At 39.0% G+C, this 12,758-nt stretch overlaps 1 long non-coding RNA gene across 1 annotated transcript in view; it reads left to right on the top strand.

Moving 5' to 3' along the window:
• The first annotated feature begins 7,953 nt into the window (after positions 1–7,953).
• The window catches only part of LOC140845145 (uncharacterized), a 102,392-nt gene continuing 97,587 nt past the window's right edge, over positions 7,954–12,758 (top strand). Inside the window, exon 1 of the long non-coding RNA XR_012123866.1 lies at positions 7,954–8,309. This is a non-coding gene — a long non-coding RNA (uncharacterized lncRNA). The remainder of the gene's footprint in view (positions 8,310–12,758) is intronic.

A 12,758-nucleotide genomic window follows, 5' to 3' on the forward strand; every position in this document is an offset into this window, starting at 1 on the left:
TAAGGATGTACCCTCTGTGGAGTAAGAGAGGTGTAGCTGGACATGTGAGTACCTCCTTAAGACATGCATTTCTCAGCCCAGCTTGCACGTACGTGTGGTCATGTGATAATTAGTGGCTACGTTCTTGCCAATGTAATGTAAGTGAAAGTGATACGTGCCGTCTCTTCCACGCCCATTCTTTCCCCTTGTTGCTGGGAGGAAACCAGAAATGGTAGCAAACCTGGACTCCATCAGGCTACTTTTCTACTTCTCTGCTTCAAACTGTACCCAGGAGGGTTTCTGCACCATCCCTGAGCACTGCCATATTCCCTCTCACTTTCATACACGGTGAGGTGTTGGGGTGGTGATATCTTCTACTTTTACTGTGGGTTCCTTTCTCTCCATGATCCTGTATTTTTGCTGGTATTTTCCAAGAATTGTCACTCTATTTATTGAACTGCATTCTTCAGTTTATTTTCTCTTTATGTGTTTCTTCTCACTTGTGCTGAACCTCTATGCTATTGGCAATGAAGTTTAGCATAAACATAGTTTTAGCACTTCAGGATACCACATGAGTGAGAAAATATTGTCACCACTATCTTTGGAACTTTGCCATGGAAGGGCCAACTTACTATTCTGTGAATTTCTTACAACTATTCTATATAAAATGTCCAATCTCAGGTGCTTTGGCAGCTTATACAAGTTTGTGAGATATGTACGTTTATCTTTCCAAGTTTGCTGAAAACATATGGTTAAAATATTTTTTCTTTTTATCTTGTTGATTTTGTGTAATATCCAGGAAGTGGAGAATTTTCTTCTGATGCCATATTCATGCTAGAAGATGAAGATTCATACTTGATTTTGTTCATTGCATTCGTTTTTTTATTGCACTGATGACCCTGTGTGTAGTTAAAAATGAGACAGGCATCATTAACAGGTGTTAAATTAGCCACGGTTTAGAATGGTAGGGGGAGAAGCATATTCAAACTTTTCTCCTCTTGTGATCTTGAATCCTGCTGACTATTGTCTCTCTCATTTTTGGTAAGTTTTCTGCATTCACGGACTGTTTTGTTATTGTGTGACCATATAATGCTTGAATGCAGGGTTCTGTGTGAGAAAAGTGCTCCTTGGTCTGTCTTCATTATGACTAAGCATTTCATGTATCCTGGTTAGGAAATAACGTATCTCAGGATGCAAAGTGCTTTTTATCTGTATCTCTGGGTGGACCCGTCACTCTCTTTCTCTAATCACTTTGCCTAGAGCTAGTCCCCCAAATTAAGGAAGTCTTGAGCTCTTTCTTGTCAGTTGCTAACTTTCCAATAGAGCTAAGAGATTCAAGTTTGCAAAAGTAGTAACTGCAGATATGTGATGTTAATTGCAGATATGATAATCCAGAGACGAAACTGCTGGTTCCACCATGAACAGAATAATTGTGACCTTGGTCTCTGTGTGTGTGTGTGTGTGTGTGTGTGTGTGTGTGTGTGTGTGTGTGTGTTTCCCTCTAAATATGTGTCAGGTCCTTTTGTTAAGGATCCTTGTAAATGTTTAAATTCTGTAAATAAAAGTATTTTATTTGGGCATGTTTTTGTCTCTGCATTTTCCTTTTACATGTTACATGTCATTTATGATGATAAAAAAACAAAGTGTTCCTACTAAGTTTATGTAAGGATGAATATATGCAAATTAATTAAGGAGTCATTTAATATAAAATTTAAGATTTAAGACCATGGTAAAGTCTGGAATTGTAAATAGTTGTATTATTAAGTATGATAAAGTTACAGAATAAAGACCTATAAAATATGTAATAATAGATATAGAAACAAGGTGATACAAAGGTGCATGCACACAGATCTAGGCCAGAGATTGACTAGTGCTAATTAAAAAAAAAAGTGACAAATATAATTGAGATAAAACATCCATGATTGGAAAAAGAGAAGGTCTACCTATTCAATTCAGAGTTCACTTAGTTACTTGGACTACTGTCAAATTGTTTGTAAAAGTACAGAGCAGCCTTCTAACAGGTGTGGGAATGATAATCTTACATAAATCTCTGAAACAATTTTAATACACTTGAATCAAGAAAATAATAAGTGCACGATAGCCTTCTATTTGAATTCATTTTTAACAGTGCAATTTCTTGTTAACTTTTGTGTTCTGAATTTAATTGTTTTTGGTAAGATTTAAAAAATTCATTATTGAACCAAATGGCACCATAATTACCTTTAGGGAAGGAGCTGTATTTGGAGGGAAAATACTGGATAAGCCATTTGGGATGAGATGAGAGAGATTTTAAAAATAGCCTCTGCAAAAGATGAAGTTGTTCAGTATGACAAGATGGGAAGTGTTTATTTTGAACTACTATCAGGCATGAGATTAGAGGTTCAAGGTAACACTTGAATCCTTGCTGGATTCCTAAGGATAGGGATATTTTAGCTGACATCTGAGTTACCATTTTATGTAAATAATGTCTCAAAGCTATAGATATTTAGAATTTTACTTTTTAAAAATATAGAGGAATAATTGACAAATACATATAGACGGTGATTTTGATTTTCTTAGTAAATACGTAAAATTAATTGTTCTCAAAACCAGGGGAAATTGTGATCTGGTGACAGCGGTGTGGCTGAAATCTGCATGAATACCCCCAGGCGGATGTTTGAATGTTCAGATGCTTGGAACCTGACAGATAATTTTGTAAATCCCCAATGCCCAGTAATAGAGGGGAAGTTTGAGTCGAGTTTGCGCTCTCAGGAGATTCTCTTCAAGTGTGTCTACCAATGGTTGCTACTATTGAACACCATTCACTAATCCCCTTGGGCCGCCGTTTGGATTTTGTATTTTACTTTTTAGTGAACTTTTATTTTCTTGCTTTTTTGCTTCATTTTTAGTTGCAGAATGCTAGCCAAGTCATAGTCACACATCACACATGTTAATTTCTAGTTTACTCTCATTTCTTTCCCAATTGAATAGAGACACAATGTGGTCAGTTACCCTCGGATGTGCAACTTGATTTTATGTTAGCTAGGTCTTAGCAATATGTGCTTACTCACAGTTACCTTATTTCTAAGGATCTCAAAGTTGTTTTTTCATGTTGTTTCAGTATCCAAACATTCCTTTTCAGAGAAAGAGTGTGTGAAGAATAATTTTTACACTGTAGAATTTGCCTCTACTTACAAATTCTTTACCAAGTAGTCCTTAGTGACATATATTACCCTTTGTTAAAATACAGTGTCCCTTATTTCTAGGTTTTCCTCTAAGTTTAGAGAGTTTCACTGAAATACTTAGGAGACTTTTGTGTAACCATGTACAGTACAAAAAATGTGTAATCTTTAGGGGGGAGTCTTAAAAGTAGCAACCTTTATCAAAGAGTAGTGCTATAAGCTGAAGATCATACATCAAGGCACTATCAAGTCTATCATTTAAGGTGTGTCCTACTTAATGTATTTAGAAAGTGGTAGAGCTGGAACAAAATAAAGAGTCTTTTCATTTTGTGGATCAAAGTAAATAAAGCTCTGAGCAGCAAAATTACTTGCTCAAGGTAATACTGATAGTTGGTGGCTGAACTAGTAATAGAAATCGCAACGTTGCTTTCTCTATTTTCTTTCTGTTCTGTCATTATGAGGTTCTTAAAGGAAAGGTGTGGATAAAAAAAAGTAAGTGTTGATGGTATAAAACATATGGGATTGGGTTAACATTGGGTAACCGGGAGGGGAGAAAAAGGTTAACGGAGGACACGTAGGGAGGGCAGCGATGGTGAGGGTCTGTCACTTCAAATGTCCCTGCTCTAATCTTACAAAGTGGTAACACCCACTGAGTGGCTTGGGGCACACACAATTTCCATGAAAACAAACTACATCCTCCAGTGCTATTCGAAAAGGATCTACAGCTTCATATTTATTACCCTAAAAGATGGGATTTATTTTTAGAGAGTAAAGAAAATTCAAAACAAGTAATTCGATTTTTTACTGATAACTGTCATTTTTATGCCCCAAAGTGACACAACACAGCATAAGGGAAATACAACGATGTCTTTGTTGTTACTGTTCATGATAATATTTTTATAACAATCCCTGAGATACCCAAGAATATCCTAAATTGGTGAAAAACTGTAGTTGGGAATTAGTGCTTTGGAAACAGACTGCCATGGTTACCATACTTAATACTTCTTTAAGTCATGAGTGTGTATGTGTAGAGTTAGACATCTTTTTATATTCTGGTTTGGTTAACATGTTAGATTTCTTTTCTGTCACTCAGAGAAATAAAAATTTCTCCAGTGTCCTAAAAACAAGATTGTTTACATTTCTTTCATCTAGTGGATATTTGCTGCAAGGAATCATTTTTTGTTAAGGAGTGAGAGTCAGAAAACAATGTATGCATTATGAATGAGAGTCTACATCCTGTCTTTTCCTTAGCATATGCTTCAAATCATGTGCAACCAGACTAGGGGACGATATATGGTGTGTGGAATGTGGTTTCCTCTGTGTCAGGCATGCTTCTTACAGTAATCCTTTAATGCACTCATAGCCACCCAGGGCAGTTAAAGACCTAAGCTTCTGCATGCTTTACAGCGGAAAACATTCATTCCCACAAATACCGCGCACTCTGGGTAAACCCTGAATGTTTGCAGCAGGATTTTTGTGCTGTCCCCAACTCGCCTTTTTCTGTGATAAAGTCTTTGTGCACAATGGCTTTTTTTTTTCTCTTGACACTCACAAATAATTACAGTGGAGAAACAAACTTAAGAAATATCCAGCTGGAATTGTTTATTAGAGAGCCATAGAAGTTCAAGAATTGAAACCTTTCCTATTGAGGTAACATTCATTCAGAATATTCCAGAATGGTTAGTCTAAATCAAGAAAAAAACGAGTCAGTGAAGTGACAAGTAACAAAAGTGAAACCATCTCTAACATGGAAAAATATTTGTATAGTGAGATTTTTTCATGTATTTATATGTAAGGGTTGAGAGTATTTGTTTTTAATGTAGATTCTCGTTACATCTATTGGGTCATTTAGAAAGCTCTGGTTGTGAATATCACTTGGATATTCCTACCAGTGGTCCCTAAAGCCCTTGGTTAATGTACAGTTGTCATTTATGTGAATGTGATCTGGCTAAAACATTCATCACACCAGTGGATGACCTGATTTGATACATTGTCCCTGACTGGTAGGGGGTTCTTTTTCCCATGGCCCTATATTCCCTTCTAAACCTGAAACTTGGGCAAACTTATGTCTACTGTGACCTGTCCTTCAGATCATTTCAGAAAAATATCCTTCTTTTAATATCACATTAATATGCCAGGTTTTTTCCTATCAGAGAAATAATAATGTCTCTAGTATCTTAAAACCATATTATTTACATTCTTTAATTTTACTGTCATTTGCTGTGAAGGATCATTTTAAGCGATGAGAGAAATACTCAGAAAATTAAACCAGGTACAGAAGGTAATTTCTAGTTCTACATTTCTTGTCTGCAACTGTGTTTCTATTCATTTTATTTTATCATTTGGAAGCTACATGATCTTCACAGAAGATTTCAAGATTGAGATCTGGAAAAGAAAGAGTTAAGTCCTGAATTGAGAAGGAAGAGAGGGGTGTTTTGTTGGTCAACCCTATTATCTTAGAATTCCTAAATATAGATTTTTGAAAGCACAAAATTGCCTCAGTTACTTTTCAGGAAGGTCCTCTTTATAGTACTTTCACTACTTTTTTCCTTTTTGAAATTGCATTCAAGTGTCTTGTAAGTAAGTAGTGACATAAAGGAGGACGTGCCCTCTTCCAGGGCATTAACACTGGAAGATGAACCACAGTCCTGCATAATGCGTGTCCAAAAAGAAGAAAAGGAAATTTATCTGAAGAGGTGACCATATGGTGAGTGTATGTGTGAATGTCCAGTCTCTGGGCTGTGATTTTTAAGTGAATACAATTTTTTTTTTTTTTTGTTAGTTAGGTTTAGGTCCTGATTTTTGGCATGATATAGGAAGAGAATGAGGGTCTTAGCATACGCTTGGCTTTCTTCAATCCTGTGCAATGTTATAACTTGTGGGGAGCATAGACATTGTGTTCTGTGGGGGCCCAAGGTTCTGTGTGAGTGTGATGGCAGAAAGGGCTTTCAAAAATGCATGCTTAATCAAAGACCAACATTTCTACCTTCTCCCTTCTGGATTTTCCTTCAATGTTTTGTCTACATGTCTATTGAGGCATCTATCAAATTAAATTTTCTACATATAACTGTCTTTCCATATCAGATGCTCCTCCTAGCTTTAAAACTTGTTTATTTTCCTACTGCTAGTGATGGCGGAGCGCCTGACACATAGTAGGGACATGGTATAAATGTTTGAGTGGGTATGTGAATAATTAATTGATGACCTCGTTAAACCTTTAGTTTTTCTCTCATTGAAGAGAAAGTCAATGCTATGAAAATGGCCATTCAGGACATGAAAGAAGGTGGAGATAAAGGAAGGAAGGAAAGATGTAGTGCTTACAGAAGTTAGACGCAGGCCTGATGCATTGGAATACTTTTCTCATCACCCTTATTTAGCTTATGGCTTGCTTGACAATTTGTCAATTAAATTTATTCCTTTAACCTCACAGAGGAGAGGGGTGCCTCATGGGTAAATAGAGGCAGTGCCCGTGGCTCATCTTTACGGGCAGATTTCCTTATTTTGATGGATGGAGCTATGGATGCAGAATTGATGAAGGAAAGCCAGGGGTTCTGTCTGCTCCACCAATCACATACGACTAGAAATGGCACCCAGACAGCAATCTGTGAAGCAAGCAACAAGAGTGCCGCCGTCTGTGCCTGCTGCGGACGTCTGGCACCCAGGGGTACCAGGTTTGGTGTAAGTGGGGCTTCTGTTCAGGAAACCTCACCAGTTTTTTTTTTTTCCTGAAAAGTAGATTCTGGCTTTGTTTCTGCATACTTGTGCGGGAATGAAAATGTCTCATGATTGCAAATTTGTTTATTGTACCAGAAGTTGTAATGCTGTGTGTGAACACTGGCTCCCGCTTTTGACAAAGTCATGTGAGCCTTTTTCTTTTTGACAGTTTTTAGGTCTAAATATAGGAGTAACTCCTAAATCATCTTCCCTCCTTTAACATGCATGCATTTAAGTAGTCAAGTATTGGTAGTGTCTATAAAATAAATATTAAACATGACCATCTTCTCTTTTATTCTTTGTGGTATTCTCCTGTGTGAGAGTACCACCTCTTATCAAATCACCCTGTTCGCTTGTCTCTCTCCTTCTGACAAATGTCATATTTTTCTTTCCAGGAAGAAATATATACTCATATATATATATTTATATGAATATATATTTAATACAACTATATTTATACCTTTCTTCTCTCCTCTTCATTTTCATTTTAATATTGAAACTCAAGCAGTGAATTTCCCTTCCAATTTTTTCTCACTTTTCCCACTACCTGTGATGTTCTTTATTCTGCCTGGGCATATGTGGACATTTGTATTTTGCCCTTTATTCCTTCTAAACCAGGGAGTCAGTCCTCTTGTTTCTCTGCCAACACATCTAATATTTCTATTATTGCTTTTCAAGTTATAGTGGAAAAGTGACTTAGAACAAATCCCTTAAAATCATTTTAAAAAACTGTTAATTTTGAAATAATTTTAGATTTATGGAAATGTTATAGTGCAACATTCCTGTATACCTTTTGCCCAAAATCCCCTAAAACTAGTATCTTATAAATCTTATAAAATCACAGTACATCTATCAAAACTAAGAAATCAACATTGGAACAAAGCTACTAAACTACAGACTTACTCATAGTTCATCAGGTTACCCTCTAATCTTAGTATCAGTGTTTACATCCTTAAAATGGGTGTAATATCATCTACCTTGTAAAGTGTATGTGTGGAGCAGAGAGAACGTAGGTGAAATCCCTGTAGCATGCGCGCGCAGACCCGTAACTCCGGCGGGTGCGCAGTAGCGGCAGGCACCGCCCCCGCCGTATTCAGGAGTCAGTAGCGTCGCGAGCGCCGTCGGGAGGAGCTGCTCCCGCGGCTGTGTCCGTGCTGAGGTCTGCGGTCCCTGTCCGGGCGCATCCTGCCCGCCGTCCCGTCCAGTTCCGCCACCTCCAGCCTGGCGCCGTCGGGCGGCGCGACCTGGACCCCCGCCGCCGTCGCCGCGGGGCAGAGGCGCAGGAGCAGCTGGTCCACTGTGCGTGGGGCCGCCTGTCCTCCGCCGACCGTCTCGCCAAGGGCGTGGAGAGCTGGCCGGGAGGCGGTTTTCGCCGCCGCGGACCTGCAGCGGAGCGTCCAGAGCGGGCCCCGCTTCAGGGGTGAAGACGACAGCGACAACTCTACGGGCCGGAAGGTAAGTGGCCGCGGGGCTCGGCGCGGCCCGGACGGGGTGCGGGGACCCCTGCCTCCCCCTGCGAGCGCGGCGGACCCGTGAGGGAGTCGGCTGTGCGAGTGGCTCGGCGGGCGGCCGACGCGGGTGCGGTCCTCGCGGGGCCCGGCCGAGGCCGCAGGCGGAGGGGCCTGGCCGGGCCGCGCACACGGGGAGGCCGGCGGGCGTCTTGTCGCGTGTGCAGTGTTTCGGCGGCGGCCTCGAGGGCGAGGGCCGTGCGAGCTGACGGGCGGGTGGGACCCGTGGCGCGGCGGCGGGGGAGAGGCCGCCGGAGGCAGCAGCTTCAGAATGAACAATTTGTTTCGTGAGCCACCTGTCGTACTTTTGATTTGGGGTTACCGTTTCAATTTCCTTGCTGGTCATTGGTCTGTTCAGATTTTCTGTTTCTTCCTGGGTCAGCCTTGGAAGGTTGTATTTTTCTAAAAAGTTGACCATTTCTTCTAGGTTGTCCAGTTTGTTACCATATAATTTTTCATAGTATTCTCCAATAAATCTTCATATTTCTGTGGTATCAGTAGTGATTTTTCCTTTCTCATTTCTGATTCTGTTTATGTGTGTAGACTCTCTGGATAGGGGTTTATCTATTTTGTTTATTTTCTTGAAGAACCAGCTCCTGCTTTCATTGATTCTCTCTATTGTTTTATTCTTCTCGATTTTATTTATTTCTGCTCTAATCTTTATTATGTCCCTCTTTCTGCTGACTTCGGGCCTCATTTGTTCTTCTTTTTGTAGTTTAGATAATTGTGAGGTTAGACTGTTCATACGGGATTGTTGTTCTTTCCTGAGGTAGGGCCCGTATTGCAATATACTTCCCTCTTAGCACCGCCTTTGCTGCGTCCCACAGATATTGCATTGTCGAATTATTGTTGTCATTTGTTTCCATGTATTGCTTGATTTTGGTCATTGATCTATTGGTTATTTAGGAGAATGTTGTTAAGCCTCCATGTGATTGTAGACTTTTTCGTCATCTTTGTGTAATTTATTTCTAGTTCAATAGCCTTGTGGTCTGAGAAGCTGGTTGGTACAATTTCAATGTTTTTTAATTTACTGAGGCTCTTTTGTGCCCTAGTATATGATCTGTTCTTGAAAATGTTCCATGTGCACTTGAGAAGAATGTGTATCCTGTTGCTTTTGGGTGTAGAGTTCTATAGATGTCTGTAAGGTCCATCTGTTCTAACGTGTTGTTCAATGCCTCTGTCTCCTTACTTATTTTCTGTCTGGTTCATCTGTTCTTTGCAGTAAGTGGAGTGTTGAAGTCTCCTAAAAGAATGCATTGCAGTCTATTTCACCTTTTAATTCTCTTAGTATTTGTTTCACATATGTAGGTACTCCTGTGTTTGGTGCATAGATATTTATAATGGTTATATCCTGTTGTCAGGTTGACCCCTTTATCATTATATCATGTCTGTCCTTGTCTCTTGTGACTTTCTTTGCTTTAAAGTCTATTTTGTCCAAGACAAGTACTGCAACACCTGCTTTTTTCTCCCTATTAGTTGCGTGAAATATCTTTTTCCATCCCTTCAGTTTTAGTCTGTGTATGTGTTTGGGTTTGAAGTGAGTCTCTTGTAGGCAGCCTGCAGATGGGTCTTGTTCTTTTATCCATTCAGTGACTCTATGTCTATTCATTGGTGCATTCAGACCATTTACATTTAGGGTGATTATCCATAGGTATGTACTTATTGCCATTGCAGGCTTTAGATGCGTGGTTACAAAAGGTTCAGGGGTACCTTCCTTACTAAGAATCTAACTTAACTCACTTATGTGTGCTATTACAAACACAATCTAAAGGTTGTTCTTTTCCTCCTCATTCTTTATATATTAAGTATGATATTCTCTACTCTTTATCTATCCCTTTTTGTTACCTCTGGTGACAGCTGTTTAACCTTAGAAACACTTCCATCTATAGCAGTCCCTCCAAAATACACTGTAGAGATGGTTGGTGGGAGCTAAATTCTCTCAGCTTTTGCTTATCTGGAAATTGTTTAATCCCTCCTTCAAATTTAAATGATAATCTTTTTCTTTAAAGGTTTTATTAAGTTATTACAATTATTATTTTTTTGTATGATTAATCTACAATTACATGAGCGACATTATGTTTACTAGACTCCCCCCATCAACAAGTCCCCCCCCACATACCCTATTACAGTCAGTGTCCATCAGCGTAATAAATGCTATAGAATCACTACTTGTCTTGTGTTGTACAGCCTTCCCCATATTCCCCCTACATTATGTCTGTTAATAGTAATGCCCCCTTTTTTCCCCTTATCCCTCCCTTCCCACCAATCCTCCCCAGTCCCTATCCCTTTTGGTAACTGTTAGCCCATTCTTGGGTTCTGTGAGTGTGCTGCTGTTTTGCTCCTTCAGTTTTCTTTTTCTTTGTTCTTATACTCCACAGATGAGTGAAATCATTTGGTACTTGTTTTTGTCTGCCTGACTCATTTCACTGAGCATAATACCCTCTAATTCCATCTATGTTGTTACAAATGGTAGGATTTGTTTTCTTCTTATGGCTGAAAAATATTGCATTGTGTCTATGTACCAAATCTTCTTTGTCCATTCATCTACGGATGAACACTTAGGTTGCTTCCATTTCTTGGCTATTGTAAATAGTGCTGCAATAAACAATGGGGTGCATATGTCTTTTTCAAACTCGGCTGCTGCATTCCTAGGGTAAATTCCTAGGAGTGGAATTCCTGGTTCAAATGGTATTTCTATTTTGAGCTTTTTGAGGAACCTCCATACTGCTTTCCACAATGGTTGAACTAGTTTACATTCTCGCCAGGCTCACTTGTTCATTTTTCCTTTTGTTTCCCTTGCTTGGGGAGATATGTTCATGAAGAAGTTGCTCTTGTTTATGTCCAAGAGAGTTTTTCCTATGTTTTATTCTAAGACTTTTATGGTTTCATGACTTACATTCAGTTCTTTCTTTAATCCATTTTGAGTTTACTTTTGTGTATGGGTTAGACAATAATCCAGTTTCATTCTCTTACATGTAGGTGTCCAGTTTGCCAACAACAGCTGTTGAAGAGGCTGTCATTTCCCCATTGTGTATCCATGGCTCCTTTCTCATATATAGATTGACCGTATATGCTTCAGTTAATATCTGGAATCTCAATTCTGTTCCTCTGGTCTATGGGTCTGTTCCTGGGCCAGTACAAAATTGTCTTGATTACTGTGGTTTGTAGTAGAGCTTGAAGTTGGGAAGGGAGATCCCCCCTGCTTTATTCTTCCTTCTCAGGATTGCTTTGGCTAGTCTGGGTCTTTTGGTGGTTCCATATGAATTTTTGAACTATTTGTTCCAGTTTGTTGAGTAATGGTGTTGGTATTTTGAAAGTGATTTCATTGAATCTGTAGATTATTTTAGGCAGGATGGCCATTATGACAATATTAATTCTTCCTACCCAAGAGTATGGGATGAGTTTCCATTTATTAGGGTCCTCGTTAATTTCTTGTAAGAGTGTCTTGTAGTTTTCAGGGTACAGGTCTTTCACTTCCTTGGTTAGGTTTATTCCTATGTAGTTTATTATTTGTCATGCAATTGTGTATGGAATTGTTTTCCTGATTTCTCTTTCTCCTAGTTCATCGTTAGTGTACAGGAATGCAACAGATTTCTGTGTATTAATATTGTTTCCTGCAACTTTGCTGAATTCAGATATTAGTTCTAGTAGTTTTGGAGTGGATCCTTTTGGGTTTTTTATGTACAATATCATGTCATCTGTAAACAGGGAGAGTTTGACTTCTTCCTTGCCAATCTGGATGCCTTTTATTTCTTTGTGTTCTCTGATTGCTGTGGCTAGGACCTCCCGAACTATGTTGAATAAAAGTGGGGAGAGTGGCCATCCTTGTCTTGTTACTGATCTTGGAGGAAATGCTTTCAGCTTCTCACTGTCAAGTATGATGTTGGCTGTGGGTTTGTCATAAATGGTCTGTATTATGTTGAGGTACTTGCCCTCTATACCCATTTTGTTGAGAGTTTTTATCATGAATGAATGTTGAATTTTGTTGAATGTTTTTTCAGCATTTGTGGAGATGATCATGTGGTTTTTGTCCTCCTTTTTGTTGTAGTGGTGGGTGATATTTATGGATTTTCTAATACTGTACCATCCTTGCATCCCTTGAATAAATCCTAGTTGTTCATGATGAATGACCTTTTTGATGTATTTTTGAATTCTGTTTGCTAATATTTTGTTGAGTATTTTTGCATGTATGTTCGTCAGGGATATTGGTCGTTAATTTTCTTTTTTTGTGGTATATTAGGGTGATGCCAGCATTATCGAATGAGTTTGGAAGTATTCCTTCCTCTTCTACTTTTTGGAAAAGTTTAAGGGGGATGGGAATTAGATCTTCACTAAATGTTTGATAAAATTCAGCGGTGAAGCCATCTGGTTCAGGGATTTTGTTCTTAGGTAGTTT

The sequence above is a fragment of the Manis javanica genome, chromosome 12 (genome assembly GCF_040802235.1).
Source record: "Manis javanica isolate MJ-LG chromosome 12, MJ_LKY, whole genome shotgun sequence".
In the NCBI taxonomy this organism is placed as follows: domain Eukaryota; kingdom Metazoa; phylum Chordata; class Mammalia; order Pholidota; family Manidae; genus Manis; species Manis javanica.